The following is a 12387-nucleotide window of genomic DNA, read 5'->3' as shown; positions in this document are numbered from 1 at the left end:
TAAAAAATTTTCATTAAAGCATTTTTCCCCACTCTGGGAAAGCCCATGTTCTCTCTTGAATACATATTTATATTTTCTTTTTTCTCGACTTCTCTAAGTATTTTGATTTCAATAAAAATTATTTTGCTTCACTAAAACTATGCCTTTAGTTTTTGATGTTTTCTGTTTCTATACTTTTAGTTAGTAGAAATATATGTATTGAAAATCCAATAGCTGGGGCCGGGAAGGTGGCGCTAGAGGTAAGGTGTCTGCCTTGCAAGCGCAAGCCAAGGAACGGACTGGACCGCGGTTTGATCCCCCGGCGCCCATATGGGCGTCCTCCCAAGCCAGGGGCGATTTCTGAGCACATAGCCAGGAGTAACCCCTGAGCGTCCAACTGGTGTGCCCCTCCCCCCCCAAAAAAAGAAAATCCAATAGCTACAATATCAGATTACAAGTTGCTCAAAGTTTCCAAACCTTTAAAATGATAGGCCCAGAGACATTGGATCAACCATTCAGGAAGATTATTACTTGGCCTCTACTGGATTCTAGCTTATGGAGAGGTAGAAACAAGTGACACACATGGTCAATGTGTCCTTCAGGTCTTTTGCTTTGCTTTGCTTCCATTTATTCTAGTTCCCTATAACACAATACAAATGTGCTGTGTAAATGCACTAATTGCACTTTTTTGTTGTTTGTTTGTTTGGGGGCCACGCCCAGCAGTGCTCAGATGTTACTCCTGGCTCTGCACTCAGAAATCACTGCTAGCAGGCTCAGGAGACCATATGAAATGCTGGGGATCGAACCCGGGCTTGCTGTATGCAAGACAAATGCACTACTTGCTGTGCTACTGCTCTGGCCCCAGATTGCAGTCTTTATTTTCCAAAAAGACACAAGACAACAAAACCCAGCAATAAAATAGCTAGTTACAGATCTCACTAAGTAATATGAAGGTGGGTAGGGGCCAAGAGACTGGTAACTTCTCATTTAAGCCAGAGCTTACACTTAGTTTTCTGGGGTAGTGTTCTGAGCAGAGAAAAATGAAGAGAATGGGGAGGCTGGACCCATAGTCCAGCAATATCTGACAATATCCAACAGACCAGTAGTAAAAAGGTTCTAATTCATATAGGTCTTGGGGTATCTGGCCAGGAGTGTGGATGATGTGCTCAGTGCAATAGGAGTGTGTGGGATATAGTAGATAGTGTTAGAAATGTGGTATTATTTGATTCTCTTTAAGGTTTCTCTGGCCTCTGAAGGAAAATAATGTTGGAAGGCTTTTGTGCTAGATCAGTAAAAAGATGGCAGTTGCAGGTATAAAGGATGCATGAACTGTAGGGTCCATTTTGAAAATAATGCTGAGAACTGACAGATAGATTAAATGTGGTGGCTGAGGAAGAGTTGAGGATTGTGTGAAATCAAAGAGCAATCATGGGCTTGCACAATGTCAACAGAAAACATGATGTGTGCTTCTCAGGGGCTGGATCTTGTTGGCACTACTTGATGTTGTTAAAACCTCCTAGAAGGAATCTTTATATTGTTAAAAAAAACAACAACAACAACTGGAAATTGAGCTCCCAAACGATCCAGTTATACCACTCCTAGGGATTTATCTGAGAAACACAAAAACACAATAAAATAATGCCCTCTGCACTTCTATATTCATAGCAGTGCTATTCACAATAGCCAGAATCTGGAAACAGCCCAGATGCCCAACAACAGACAAATGGCTGTGATACATATACACAATGGAATAATATGTAGCCATCAGGAAAATGAATTCATGAAATTTTCTTATACATGAATGGACATGAAAACTTTTATGCTAAGTGAGGTAAGTCAGAGGCAGAGAGATAGACATAGAATAATCTCACTCATCTGTGGGATTTAAGAAAAATAAGACAGTATTTTAATAATGCCCAGAGACAACAAAGATGAGAGCCGCAAGGACTGGCTCTCAATACGAAGCTCACCACAAAGAGTGGTGAGTGCAGTTAGAGAAATAACTATACCGACAACTACCATGACAATGGTAGTAAGTGAGAGAAATAGAATTCCTGTCTCAAATACAGGCAGGGAGTGGGAGTGGAGGGAGATGGAAGGCATTAGTGGTGGGATGATTGCACTGGTGAATGGGGGAGTTCTTTTTTATAACTGAAACCCAGCCACAACCATGTTTGTAATCATGGTGTTTAAATAAAGATATTATTTTAAAAAAACTTCCTAGAAAGAAGCTATTTAGAATTGGTGGAAAGAAGACTGCACCTATAACTTTCTGATACTCGTCACATCAGAGATGGGCCTGTTGCATTTCCTGCAAAGCTGCAGCTATCAGAATGTAGCAGAGCTGCGTAGGTGATGTGGAGCCAGCCTAATGAGGTTGGCATATTCTTTCTACCAGTTGTATTTAGAGCTTTTGAACTCCAAGTAATTCTGATTACTGTGTTAGAGAGACTGCATGAAGGTATCCGAGAACCTCACACAGATCCCAGCTGAGCTCAGCTTTTCAGACCTGTGAATGAAACAATCTTGTATGTTCGTACATGTATAAATGTTGAATGAATATCATTGGTCTACTTAATGTCTCTTGGGAAGATTTCCTAACACACAAAAATCAGAAGATGCAATGATATTCTTATTATCTTGAGCCCTGAAACTTTAGGATTGGGCATTATGCAATAGTAAATTATTAGAAACTTGAAAGACCCCTTGGATATTCAGCCCAGTCATCCTTAAGCAGAAAACATAATATCTTTTGCCCAATAACTACATTATATCTTTGTGTTTGGATTATAGTTATTATTTGGAGCTAGCAGCATATTGTTGACTTTTATTATTATTTAAGATGCAAGCAAAGATAAAATGTTGTTAAGAAACTGCCAAAAGATATAATAAACAAGTTATAAATGAATGCAGAGAATAACCTAGTTTACCTAGCCTCTTCCTGTAGGTCTGCTGTTGTCTGCCAACTCCTTACACCTGCAGTGCAACTGCTTATGTTCATAATTCTGACCTTGATTTTCTGTACTTTGATTTAGAACCTTATTTTAGTGCTGAGTTTTGCATAGGTGATAACACAAGACAATGATGTCATTGATGGAAAAGTGCCAAGAGACACAGTTAAAGGACACAGCTTACTTAAGTGCAAACGACACAAATTTCTCTCTTAGCAGGTAACCACACAACTCAGGCAATGCAACATGTCCCAAGACAAAGGTTGAGGTTTTCTAGGACTCCAACTTTCCTTGGGGGAATTTTACTATTAGAAAAGAAGCATCAGCCTGGCCTGAATTTATACTAAGGTCTCTTTTTCTCTTTCTTTTGCCAGAACTAGAACTTTGGTGATATGTATAATGTATACAGGGGATAAAATTTTAAACTTTCATTGCTTTTAAGTAACATTGCTAAAATATTGTTAATGTTTTTGGCTTTGCTGTATAGTTACTGCACCCTCACAGATATTCTTATGCCCCTTCTAGTATGTCTTTTACCTCTCTTCCCCTCACTGCTTGGTAATGTTAGCTCTTCAATCAAAGGCCAGAGATTTGTCATCATTTTGTAATGGACATTTTATTATTTATTTTCTGTACACCACAGATGAGTGCCTATTTTGCGTAAGACGGTAACTTCAGTTCCATTCAAATTGCAGCAAACTGAAAGATATCAACTTCTAATATGGTGGCATAGAATTCTACAGATTATATATGTATGTATATAAATATACACACACCTATATAAATACATATATCTCACAATCTCTTTATCTATGTACCTATTATTTGACATTTTCATGTCCTGGCTACTGTACTTAGTGCTATATTGAAAACATAAATGTGTGCATAAATTTTTTGAAGTATTATTTTTTGTGTTCTTGATGTAAATGTCAAGAAATGGAATTACTAGATCACATGGAAGCTGTCTTCTTATATTGGAGAAATCTCCATTAAGATGAAACCAGAAGATATTTCCTCCAACAGTCAACAGTGAATGGGGGTCCCTTTTCACGAATTTCTGCTAATATTGGTTATGCCTAGTTTTTCTGAAATCTGCAGGACACAAATTTTAAGGAGGCACTCATTATCAAGTGCACTGTAAAGTGTGAAAACTTATATTTTTGTTTCAGAGCAACTGCTCTTTTCACATCGTTTCCAGACACTTCCAACTGTTGTTCTGGACTTCATATTCTCTAGGCTCATCACCAGATCCATGTTACTAATACAGAATTAGATGAGCATGTTTCTCAGTAGTAACATTAGCAATGGGTACACAGAAGTCAATCTTAGACAACCTGGGTTCCAGAGAATTGAACCAGGTTTAAGATAACCGGGAGTGCATGTCTCTAGAACTACAGTCCAGCAACATCTAGCCATAAAAGGGGTCTGCCCCCTTAAGTAAGACACCACCCCTTTAAATAAGACTCTAATCTTGACTGGCTGCTGAGTCTATCAAACCCTTTCCAGGGTTAGCCGTTGGAAGTGATAGTTGGGAGAGTCGGTTGGCAATTGAAAAACAGATGGAGGAGCAAGAAGAGAGTTGTTTGAAAGTTGGAAGAGACAGTTGAAGTAGCAAATGGATTGAACTGTTTCTACCCCTGACTGTGGCTCTTCCCCCTGATTTGGACAGACCTTTGGCTGCTTTTTGCTGTGTCCTTTACTTTACATCATATACCTGCTCTTTTTACCTGGCCCTCAATCTGACCTTACCCTGATCCCAGATCCATCTCTCTCCCCCTCTTTATCCTCTCCTGGCCTAGGGGTTTGTCATAGGCCCCTGGGCTTCTCTAACAAATAAGACTGCCATATTAGTCAGAGTGTTGCCTGAAAGTTCCCCTGGACGCCAACAGCATGGGCCCCTCTCTGGCAGTTTGGATCTGACACATGTCAACAAATTAAGTTTTCTAATATTGCAGTTGATTAGAATATTTGATTTCACCAATATCCCCTGCCTGAGGAAGATTAAGACTAAACTATATTTCAACTTCTCATAATTGTCCACAGATAAACTTCTATTGAATAGACAAATTATAAAGTAGACCTCTCTGCTGAATTTGTTTTCCAGGCCCTTTTGACAAAAATAACCTTAGCATCTGCTATTGTAGATCCTATATCATGAGCACACTCCTGATCTTATGTTAGAAATTTATTGGATATTAAAAATTTCCCCAGTAGTAGTGTACAATCAATTTCCTTTTTAAAAAGTTTATTTTGTGACTTTATTTTATCATCAGTTTAGTTCATATCCATATTGATTGTAGACTTTTGAAAGTGGTGATGGGTACATAGGTAATCAATATAACAAGTTTGTTTGGTGAATCTTCATATTCATTACACTTTTTGGACAAACATACATGAATTTGATATAGGACATTGCTTATTCCTTTGGCCTAGATAGCTTTGTTGAGCCTAGTATCAATGCACACATATGGAGTGATTATCTCCTTCCTGGAAAACTTCTAGATTTCTTTGAGTGCCTTTGATGCATACTTCTTGAAACCAACTCAGTGGATGTGCTTGTGGTTAGTAATGGCAACTCTTAGGCCATCATCTCATTGCCTGCCAAATGGCCATTCTTCTTGCTGCCCTTTGCTGGAACCACCATCCTGCTAGGCTCAGAAGAGAAAGTAGTAGAGTTACTTTCTACGCCTAAATTATAATCACTATGTCTTTAAAAAATTCACTTTTAGAGACTGCATTTTATTTAATTCGATGTACTATCACAGGAAACTGAATGCCACAGAAGAAGTTATCTGTATAGCATTTAAATTGCGGCTAATTGTATTGTTTTAATCTTTGACTTGTTTAGAAGTAGAAAATAATTATAAAGCAGATCAAATAACAAAGGTGTTCATGAGTTAATTAAGTCTTAATATTAAATGGAGAATTCATGAAAATGAAGTAGAACTAATAAGTGATGTAGTGAGTCCAGCTGAGAAAATTAGGTCAATTTAAAGAATAAAGCTTTTTATATGCTTTTATAGGAGAGTCAGATTTCTCTTTATTTGACACATTTTTTAGAGTATTAACAAGCTGATTAGAAATCTTAGTCCTTCTCTATTTCGGATATATATATTGGTCAAGGATTCTTATTACTTCAATCCATTTAAATTGGCAAGGCTGATTATCTGAATTGAGGCCATTACCTTGTTAAGAGCTTGACACAAAAATTCTATCTTATAATAGTAATCATTTCATAATTCAAAACTCAGTATTTTTGTGCTACCAAAAGAACAGTTTCTTTCTATTTACAATTGGCGAAATTTAGAAAAAAATGTAAAGTGATTAGGATGATTTTTAGAGATATTCTGAATAACGAATACACTTTAGAATAAAAGATTAATTATTGGAATGTCTACAGCCATTAAATCACCTCTAGTCATTGATAGAGAAGTTCCCTTCATGGCTTAAAATTTGTCTTCTATTGACTTGCTTTCCTGGCTATGAAGCCTTTCCAACTCTTACAGAAAGTATACTGTCTTTTTATGTTTTCTTGAAATGTTACATGGAAATATCAAGGCAATAAAACATTGAAACTACAATTTCCAGGGCCCCTGAAAAATGACTCAAAGGGTGAATTTGCATGCCTGGTATTCAGAGGGCCCAAGTTGGAGCCTTGTACCATTTAGTCACAGGCACACTTCTGGGTATGTGCCTTGTGGTGTGGTGGATAGGCCCAGGTTAAAGGCCCTGCAAGCAATTTATCTCTGTATATTGAGCCTTGGAGTGTTCTCGGGGTTCCTTGAGTTGCAGGAACATAAAGATGTAATTTTCATTTCAAATACTTAATATTTGGAAAACATTTTCATTAATTATCCAATATCATATTTGCCCTTCAACTCCTTGCCTAAGACCCCTTTATCCTTCTCTTGAATATCTTAGTTTACTTAAAAATGTGGCAGAGATGATGTGAAGATTTAGATTTTCACAGTAAATTACTGAAAAAAAAACATATGTTCAAAGTTGCCTGTCTTTTTAAACTTTCAGAGATCTTTATTTTATTATTTTATTTTATTTATTTTGAGTGAGCTTTAATTGAATCTCCATAAGATACAGTTATAGGTTCTTCATGTTTGAGTTTCAGTCATACAATGTCCAATACCCATCCCTTCACTGGTGTACATCTCCTGCCGCCAATGTTCCCGGTTTCCCTCCAGCCCTTCTCCCTGCTTGCTTCTATGGTAGACATCTCTCTCTCTCTCTCTCTCTCTCTCTCTCTCTCTCTCTCTCTCTCTCTCTCTCTCTCCCCTTATTTCAGCTCCCCTTTTTCATTTTAGACACTGAAGTTTGCAATATTGTTACTGAAGAAGTATCATTTATATCACCTTATCTCCTATTAGCACCCAGTTCTTGTTCAGAGTGATCATTTCCAACTATTATTGTCATTGTGATCTCTTCTCTACCCTAATCTGCTCTATGGCAAGTTTGTCTTTAAAAAACAGGTGGGGAGGGGGAAATAGATTTCCTATATGACCCAGTGATGCCACTTTTTGCATCTACCCCAGAACACAAAATACTAATTCAAAAGGTATATGCACACCTGGGTTCATTGAAGTGCTTAGTATAGTAGTCAAGGTAAGGAAACAATCTGAATGCCCAGCTATAAATAAATTCTGGGGCCAAGAATTTGTGAGATTATACACACACACACACACACACACACACACACACACACACACGATGGAACACTATGTAACTCTAAGAAAGAACACAATCATGTAATTTGCCATGATATAGAATGAACTAGACCATATTGTACTTAGTGAACTCAGTCAGAAGGAAAGAGATAGACGCATTGTAATCTCCCTCATCTGTGTGATTTAAAGATGCACAGCAAGGTAGCAATAAAGGGTCAAAGACATCAGAATGGGAAACCTGATCCACACAACTAAGTTGGGTGATAGAGGTTGTAAAGGAGCCCCCGGGGCCAGAGCAGTGGTACAAGTGGTAGGGCATTTGCCTTGTAAGCACTAACCTAGGATGGAACAATCCCTCAGTGTCCCATATGGTTCCCCAAGCCAGGAGCAATTCCTGAGCACATTGCCAGGGTAACCCCTGAGCGACCCTGAGTGTAGCCCCAAAACCAAATAATAATAATAATAATAATAATAACAACAACAACAACAACAATAGGGGCCGGAGAGATTGCATGAAGGTAAGGTGTTTGCCTTTCATGCAGAAGGACGGTGGCTCGAATCCTGGCATCCCATATGGTCCCCCGAGTTTTCCAGGAGCGATTTCTGAGTGTGGAGCCAGGAGGAACCCCTGGGCGCTGCTGGGTGTAACTCAAAAACAAAACAAAAATATAAAATAATAAAATAAAAAAGTAAAAATAAAGGAGACCCATTGGGACATTGGGGTAGGAGTTTGGTACACTAGTAACAGGTGTGGTGTTGGAATTATGTACATAGGAAATGAAACCTTTATAGTATTGTCAAATTCAGTACTTCAATAAAATTGTTTTTAATTATCTGTGCTAATCTTTGCATTTTTTTGTTGTTCTTGGCATTTTGTCCATATAAATGATAGGATCAAGTTACTAAATTTTATGAAACCTGTTGAAATTTTCATTGGAAATAAGATTCATCAGTTAATTTAGAGGTTATTATCCTTGAAAATTGTTTATCTAATTTTTAGTTGCATATTTTAAATTTTGCCAAATGTGTTTGTAATTTTTTTTCCAACATATGCTTGAATATTTTATTTTGAGTTAAATTCTTACACTTAAATCTTCTAATCTAATATGGGAATTCAGGAATAGTATATTCCAGAATATGACTCTTGTATCTCATAATTTGGCGTATATAATTTGGGGGGCCTCCCAAGTGCTGTTTTGGTGGCCTTGTGGCCCCACTAATTTTTTTTTTGTAGTGGATGGACTTTATTTTTTTTTTATTTAAACACCTTGATTACATACATGATTGTGTTTGGGTTTCAGTCATGTAAAGAACGCCACCCATCACCAGTGCAACATTCCCACCACCAATGTCCCAAGTCTCCCTCCTCCCCACCTAACCCCTGCCTGTACTCTAAACAGGCTCTCCATTTCCCTCATACATTCTCATTATTAGGAAAGTTCAGAATGTAGTTATTTCTCTAACTAAACTCATCACTCTTTGTGGTGAGCTTCCTGAGGTGAGCTGGAACTTCCAGCTCTTTTCTCTTTTGTGTCTGAAAATTATTATTGCAAGAATGTCTTTCATTTTTCTTAAAACCCATAGATGAATGAGACCATTCTGCGTTTTTCTCTCTCTCTCTGACTTATTTCACTCAGCATAATAGATTCCGTGTACATCCATGTATAGGAAAATTTCATGACTTCATCTCTCCTGACAGCTGCATAATATTCCATTGTGTATATGTACCACAGTTTCTTTAGCCATTCATCTGTTGAAGGGCATCTTGGTTGTTTCCAGAGTCTTGCTATGGTAAATAGTGCTGCAATGAATATGGGTGTAAGGAAGGGGTTTTTGTACTGTATTTTTGTGTTCTTAGGGTATATTCCTAGGAGTGGTATAGCTGGATCATATGGGAGCTCGATTTCCAGTTTTTGGAGGAATCTCCATATCGCTTTCCATAAAGGTTGAACTAGAAGGCATTCCCACCAGCAGTGGATAAGAGTTCCTTTCTCTCCACATCCCCGCCAACACTGTTTATTCTCATTCTTTGTGATGTGTGCCATTCTCTGTGGTGTGAGGTGGTATCTCATCGTTGTTTTGATTTGCATCTCCCTGATGATTAGTGATGTGGAGCACTTTTTCATGTGTCTTTTGGCCATCTGTATTTCTTTTTTGTCAAAGTGTCTGTTCATTTCTTCTCCCCATTTTTTGATGGGATTAGATTTTTTTTCTTGTAAAGTTCTGTCAGTGCCTTGTATATTTTGGAGATTAGCCCCTTATCTGATGGGTATTGGGTGAATAGTTTCTCCCACTCAGTGGGTGGCTCTTGTATCCTGGGCACTATTTCCTTTGAGGTGCAGAAGCTTCTCAGCTTAATATATTCCCATCTGTTAATCTCTGCTTTCACTTGCTTGGAGAGTGCAGTTTCCTCCTTGAAGATGCCTGTAATGTCCTGGAGTGTCTTGCCTATGTGCTGTTCTATATATCTTATGGTTTTGGGTCTAATATCAAGGTCTTTAATCCATTTGGATTTTACCTTCGTACATGATGATAGCTGGGGGTCTAAGTTCAGTTTTTTGCAAGCAGCTATCCAATTGTGCCAACACCACTTGTTGAAGAGGCTTTCTTTGCTCCATTTAGGATTTCTTGCTCCTTTATCAAAAATTAGGTGATTGTATGTCCGGGAAACATTTTCTGAGTATTCAAGCCTATTCCACTGATCGGAGGGCCTGTCCTTATTCCAATACCATGCTGTTTTGATAACTATTGCTTTGTAGTACAGTTTAAAGTTGGGGAAAGTAATTCCTCCCATATTCTTTTTCCCAATGATTGCTTTGGCTATTCGAGGGTGTTTATTGTTCCAAATGAATTTCAAAAGTGTCTGATCCACTTCTTTGAAGAATGTCATGGGTATCTTTAGAGGGATAGCATTAAATCTGTATAATGCCTTGGGGAGTATTGCCATTTTGATGATGTTAATCCTGCCAATTCATGAGCAGGGTATGCATTTCCATTTCCACGTGTCCTCTCTTATTTCTTGGAGCAGAGTTTTATAGTTTTCTCTGTATAGGTCCTTCACATTTTTAGTCAAGTTGATTCCAAGATATTTGAGTTTGTGTGGCACTATTGTGAATGGGGTTGTTTTCTTAATGTCCATTTCTTCCTTATTACTGTTGGTGTATAGAAAGGCCATTGATTTTTGTGTGTTAATTTTGTAGCCTGCCACCTTGCTATATGAGTCTATTGTTTCTAGAAGCTTTTTGGTAGAGTCTTTAGGGTTTTCTAAGTAGAGTATCATGTCATCTGCAAACAGTGAGAGCTTGACTTCTTCCTTTCCTATCTGGATTCCCTTGATATCATTTTCTTGCCTAATCGCTATAGCAAGTACTTCCAGTGCTATGTTGAATAGGAGTGGTGAGAGAGGACAGCCTTGTCTTGTACCAGAATTTAGAGGGAAGGCTTTTAGTTTTTCTCCGTTGAGGATAATATTTGCCGTTGGCTTGTGGTAGATGGCTTCAACTAGATTGAGAAAGGTTCCTTCCATTCCCATCTTGCTGAGAGTTTTGATCAAGAATGGGTGTTGCACCTTATCAAATGCTTTCTCTGCATCTATTGATATGATCATGTGGTTTTTATTTTTCTTGTTATTGATGTTGTGTATGATGTTGATAGATTTACGGATGTTAAACCAGCCTTGCATTCCTGGGATGAAACCTACTTGATCATAGTGGATGATCTTCTTAATGAGGCATTGAATCCTATTTGCCAGGATTTTGTTGAGGATCTTTGCGTCTGCATTCATCAGCGATATTGGTCTGTAATTTTCTTTTTTTGTAGCATCTCTGTCTGGTTTAGGTATCAAGGTGATGTTGGCTTCATAAAAGCTATTTGGAAGTGTTTCTGTTTGTTCAATTTCATGAAAGAGTCTTGCCAGGATTGGTAGTAGTTCCTCTTGGAAAGTTTGAAAGAATTCATTAGTGAATCCATCTGGGCCTGGGCTTTTGTTTTTCGGCAGACCTTTGATTACCATTCTAATTTCATCAATGGTGATGGGAGTGTTTAGATATGCTACATCCTCTTCCTTCAACCGTGGAAGATTATAAGAGTCCAAGAATTTGTCCATTTCTTTCAGGTTCTCATTTTTAGTGGCGTAGAGTTTCTCAAAGTAGTTTCTGATTACCCTTTGAATCTCTCTCATATCAGTAGTGATCTCTCCTTTTTCATTCCTAATACGAGTTATCAAGTTTCTCTCTCTCTCTCTCTTTGTTAGGTTTGCCAGTGGTCTATCAATCTTGTTTATTTTTTCAAAGAACCAACTTCTGCTTTCGTTGATCTTTCGGATTGTTTTTTGGGTTTCCACTTCATTGATTTCTGCTCTCAGCTTTGTTATTTCCTTCTGTCTTCCTATTTTTGGGTCCTTTTGTTGAGCATTTTCTAGTTCTATTAGCTGTGTCATTAGGCTACTCAGGTAAGCTCCTTCTTCCTTCCTGATGTGTGCTTGCAAAGCTATAAATTTTCCTCTCAGTACTGCTTTTGCTGTGTCCCATAAGTTCTGATAGTTTGTGTCTTGATTGTCATTTGTTTCCAGGAACCTTTTGATTTCCTCCTTGATTTCATCTCGGACCCACTGGTTATTGAGTATGAGGCTGTTTAACTTCCAGGTGTTAAAGTTTTTCTTCTGAGTCCCTTTGGAATTCACAAATAATTTCAGAGCCTTGTGGTCAGCAAAGGCAGTCTGCATAATTTCTATCCTCTTGATCTTATGGAGGTATGTTTTATGTGCCAGCATGTAGTCTATC

At 38.0% G+C, this 12387-nt stretch overlaps 1 protein-coding gene across 1 annotated transcript in view; it reads left to right on the top strand.

Annotated features, from left to right (window-relative positions):
• SLC35F4 (solute carrier family 35 member F4) overlaps window positions 1-12387 on the top strand; it is a 289437-nt gene that overhangs the window by 72211 nt on the left and 204839 nt on the right. The gene's annotated exons all lie outside the window — the stretch shown is intronic.

Source organism: Suncus etruscus, chromosome 3 (assembly GCF_024139225.1).
Source record: "Suncus etruscus isolate mSunEtr1 chromosome 3, mSunEtr1.pri.cur, whole genome shotgun sequence".
In the NCBI taxonomy this organism is placed as follows: Eukaryota; Metazoa; Chordata; class Mammalia; order Eulipotyphla; family Soricidae; genus Suncus; species Suncus etruscus.
The sequence above is the reverse complement of the archived record's forward strand: the minus strand, read 5'-3'. Positions and strand labels throughout refer to the sequence as shown.